We start from the raw sequence: 5,263 nt of genomic DNA, 5'->3' as shown, positions 1-5,263 counted from the left end.
CGGTCTCCGGGGTTCCGGAAGCGACGAAGGGAAAGAGGGGGCGCTGAGGACGAGGGGTTACTGAGGAGAGTGCTGCCGAGAGACCCAGGGACGATTGGGCCCTCCGTTGGTCTAGAACGCGCTTTCAGCGGAGACCTGCACCACTGCCGCCCGCAGGACGGCCCCGTCGCGCCCCGGTGACGTAGCGAGAGGAAGCCGGTGGCCTGAGCTGGAGTCGAGGTCGGAGTCCGCATGCGCCCCCGCCCGGGCTGCCGCTGTGGGCTAAGACTGGAGCAATGCCGACAGCTTCTCCTGTGCGGGTTCCCCGCCCCTGGCGATGAACTCCAGGCAAGGTGCCCCTGACCTAAATCCCTGGCCCTTAACCATACTTTAAGCCCAATTTATATAGTCAGTCTTCTGTGTGAGTTTTGAATCCTCTGGATCCAAACAGCCAGTGGAAAACACAAATTACACATGTCCAGACTTTTCTAAATTGTTATTTTTCCCTAAATGGTACATTATAGCTATTATTTACGTAGCATTTTCATCGTATTGGGGAGTACCAATCTCCCAGGGGTACCAAGGGATGACTATACTACCAACACGTAATCTATATAAGAAATATCAGGGCCAGGTGTAGTGGCACATGCCTGTAATTCCAGCACTCTGGAGGCTGAGACAGGAGGATCACCAAAAGTTTGACGCCAACTTGGGCTATACAGCAAACCTGGCCAGCCTAAGCTATATAGTGAGACCCTGTCTGCAAAAAAGTTTTTATATCAAGTTTTCAACACTTGCTGTATGTTTTTACACTTAACCTCACATCTGTGGGGGGGGGACCGCCTTATTGATTATGCCCAAAGCAGGCTGTAAGAGCAGTCTGTGAAGAGTTAACCCCACAGTTGGCTTGTTTCGAGAAGCAAGTCTGGCCGAAGCCTACGGGTCAGAGTGATTCTTACCCAGATTCCCTTCCCACAATTAAAACTTTCTTAACTATATTTTCTCTGTTCTGTTCCTAATAGAAGAATACTTTTTTTCCTTTACAAACCTTGCCTGCATCAGTAACATGGCCATAGCAACTTCGCATCCCCTCACATAGTCCCTTTGCCCCAATCTGACCATGATGTCATCAATAAATAGCACTGGTCATCCTGGCTCCCCACTTTTTCTTTAATTCTTTGAGTTTTTCTTCAACCCCCGCATCATACACTGGGCCAGAGACTGGAACCTACTGCAGAGGTCTCCGGTGTCTCTGTGTGGCCGTAACCCCATCTGACATCCTCAATAGCTTACCTGTGGCTCAGCTCTGGAAATAAAAGGTAAACAAAATTCTAAAGGTCTCTGGTGTGGTAGGGCACAATACTGGAAAGACACTGAAGTAAACTCGCAACGTAATTGCAAAATTTGATTAATGTTAGGAAAGGAATGGCTGACAAACTATCCGCTCAGTGCTCAGCATGAAGAAGTCATGCCTCAGACTATAGTAGTTATCGTCATTATGGGAGGCCTGGCTCGGGAGAGAGTTACTGGTTCCCATTTCCAGAGGCCAGAAGTCTTAAGCCAAGCTATCCAAGGACCATGCCCCCTTGGGAGGCTTGGAGGAAGAATTTGCTGAAGACCCAACTCCCAGCTCCTGGTGGCTTCAGGTGTCCCTTGGCTTGGAAATGACAGTGTCTCTTCAAGTCATCTTCTTTCTGTGTGTATCTGTCTCTGTGTCCAGATCGTCCCTTCTCGTGACAACACCAGGCGTAGTGAATGAGGGATCGCCCGAATGGACTTGCTCACCCGGTCAACCGCAAAGACTCCTTTTGCAAATAAAGACCCGCTCACAACCTTTCAAGCAGGAGTGACACATCCAACCCGATAAATCTACATCGCCTGAGACGATCTTACTCATTCACTGAGTGTATGGCTAAATTCTCTCCTCTAGAACAAAAGCCATGATGGCAGTTCACAAGCTGGTCCCCAGATCCAGAATAGTGACTGGCACAAAGGGGCGCAGTAGACCTGTTGATTCCATCACTCGGGTGCATTGTTATTTATTCAGGACCCCTCAAATACGTGCGCAGTAACCAGCACATGCTTCCCATATACATCACGGCGTTTTCTTGTACCAGGTAAGGCTCGCCATGTTTCATCTAAACATGCTGCTCGGTGTGACACACAGGACTGCGTGACATTCTCATTTTGTAAGTGAGAGGACAGGGCTCGGAAGAGCTGAGAAACTTGCTCAAAGCCACAAGGTCGATGACGGCAGACAAGTGGTTGGGACATCTGTCTTGGCCCCTTTCCCCTCGCTGGGACAAATACCCAACGCCAACTTTAAGGAAGCGGGGTTTATCTGACCCACAGTTTCAGTCCCTGGGCTCCAAGGCAGGAGGCCAGGCGGAGGAGAAGGTGCTCAGCCCATGGCAGCAGGGCAGGAGGGAGAAGGAAGGCACCGGGGAGGGCTGCCTCTATCCCGGCTGCGCCCCAACAGCAAGTCAACTGTGCCTACAGGGCCAGGGACCCAGTCCCTTCCTAACACAGGAGGCTTTGGGATGATTCAGTTCTAATCCGTAACTGCGTGCAGATAGCTGCTCAGCGGCGGTCGGCAGACGCCCCGCCTCCCCAGACGCCCGCTACCCCTCCGGGCCTTTGTGACCCTTGTTATCAGCCTCTGGGCAGGAAGAACGGGAAGTCGCCAGGCTGTGGGTAGGCTGCGGGTGTGAGTCCACCCAGCTCCCCTAGAGGGCGTCTCGCGCTGGAAGATCACGGCGGAAGGAGGCTCGCGTCGCGAGTAGGGGTGCGCTCAGCAATAGTGGGGGCAATCGATCCACTTCCGCGGATCGCACGCAATCCCACAGCGGGGACAACATCCGTTTAAAACGACGGAAGTCACTTCTGAGAGTGGAGGTAATTCTCCAAGCCACAGAAGTCACCAAGAAGACAAGTAGAGTTGACTTCCTAAAAATGTAAACATTTTTGCACACATTGAAAATACCTTATGCCGGGTGTGGCAGCGCACGCCTGTAATCCCAGCACTCGGGAGGCTGAGGCAGGAGGATCGCTGTGAGTTCGAGACCAGCCTGGGCTACATAGTGAGTTCCAGGTCAGTGTCAACTACACAGTGAGACCCAGTCTCGAAAAGAAAAGACCTTACTTTGCCAAACCATTCGTGAAAATTGGAAAATTTTGAGAAAAAGATTAAGAATGCAATATATAAATGAGCAATGGATCCAAACATAATTCATAAAAGAGGAACTACAATAGACAACTCTGCAGCTTTCCCGGTAATTGATGGTGCCCATTGAAGTACCAGGGAGGTGCCTGTTGTTTTTGCTTTTGTCCCATCAATATCTGATCTGCAGTACCGGTCCAGGCATCAGAAACAGCTCCCTCTGGCGTTACTGCGAATGCAGTCAGTAGGATCACGGCAACCACTCTGAAGACAGCTGCCAGTGTTAATTAAGAGACATGGAAAGACCGCAGTCTTAGTTCCATACCCCCAGCTATTGGGTGCTATCATAAGGAAGAAGCCACTCTTCACTGTGGTAATCATCATCGCCAGAGCTGGAGGCAATGGAAATTTTCAGCAATAAAGGAATACGTTAAAGCTGCCTGTGATACCCACTACTCAGGAGGCTGAGGCAGGAGGATTCTGTGTTCAAAGCCAGGCTGGGCAATCTAGTAAGACCTTGTCTCAAAAGAACATATAAAAAGGGCTGGAGGGTTGGGCATGGTTGCCCATGCCTATAATCCCAGCACTCAGGAGGCTGGAGCAGAAGGATCGCTGTGAGTTCAAGGCCAGCTGAACTACTGTCTCAAAAAACAAAAGGGTTGGAGATGTAGCTCAGTGGTAGAATATCCCTGGGTTCAATCCCCAGTACCTTAAAAAAACAGCAGGATATGGGCTGGTAGATGTAGCTCTGTGACAGAGTACATGCTTAGCATGTGTAAGGGCCTGGGTTGAGTTCTCCAGTACCAAAGAGAGAGAGCAAGAGAGGAAACCACACAATGATAATAACAAAGTTAAGTGTTGCCGAGGTGTGGAGAAAGTGAGACCCTCCTGCACTGCCTAGAGAAGTGTAAATGGTATTGCCAGGCAGTCCCTCAAAAGGTTAAACAGAAGGACCACGGGACCCTTTGCGCTCCACTTGTAGATGTAGAAACCAAGAGAAACGAAGGCAGGTATCCGTGCACGAGCTCGTGCACAGATGCACGTAGTGGCTTGATTCCCGATACCCACAGTGGTAACATCGCGCATGTTCATGGACTGAGGGATGGAGAAATAAACACAGTATACCCAAGAGATGGAACATGAGTTGACCATAACAAGGAATGAAGTGCTGATAAATGTTACAACATGGGCAAATTTTTAAAACTTTATGCTAAGTGAAAATAGCCACAAGATACCAATGGGTTGGGAGAAGTCATTTATATAAAGTATCTTGAAAAAGACAATCTATAGGTACAGGAAGTGGAGTAGCAGTTGCCCAGAAATGAGTGAGTTGGAGCAAAATGGGGAGTAATTGCTAGTGGGTTTGGGTTTTCTAGGGGTGATCAACACCACCCACCTCCTCCTAGGGCAGTACAAGCACCAGGTGAATAGTTTTTATCCTAGCTAGACGTGGTGGTGCATGTCTATAATCCCAGCACTTGCAAGGCTGAGGCAGGAGAATCACTGAGAGTTTGAGACCAGCCTGGGCTACACAGTGAGCTCCAGGTCAGTCTGAACTACATAGTGAGAATCTGTCTCTAAATAATTAAATAAATACATAAATTTATTATCCTGTATTAATGAAAAAGGGGGAACATCTATGTGTTCAGCGCAGGTGCAATTTATTTTTGTTTTATTTTTGTTTTTTTTTAAAACAGGGTCTCATTATGCAGTTCAGGCTGACCTGGAAGTCATTATGTAGCCCAGGCTGGCCTCAACAACACGATCCTCCTGTTTCAGCCTCCCAATTGCTGGGATTACCAGGTGTGCACCACCACACCTCACAACACAGGTGCAATTAAAAAATTATTTTTCAGTCCATAGGTGGTTGAATCTTGGGATCTGAGAGGACAACTGGCTATTTAAGAAGGTTTATTGTTAATGTCCCTCATAATTATGTTTATAAAAATCAATTTCCCATTGATTTCCTTTACATAGCTTTATTGAAATATAATTCACATACTAGACAATTTACCCAAAGTGTATAATTAAATGGTTTTCATTATAGCATTGAGTTCTTCAATCATCACCATAAAGAACTTCAGGACATTTTCTTTCTTTTCCTTTTTTTTTTTTTTTTTTTTT

The sequence above is a fragment of the Fukomys damarensis genome, unplaced genomic scaffold (assembly GCF_012274545.1).
Source record: "Fukomys damarensis isolate Sample0158 unplaced genomic scaffold, DMR_v1.0_HiC HiC_scaffold_13, whole genome shotgun sequence".
Lineage (NCBI taxonomy): Eukaryota > Metazoa > Chordata > Mammalia > Rodentia > Bathyergidae > Fukomys > Fukomys damarensis.
The sequence above is the reverse complement of the archived record's forward strand: the minus strand, read 5'-3'. Positions refer to the sequence as shown.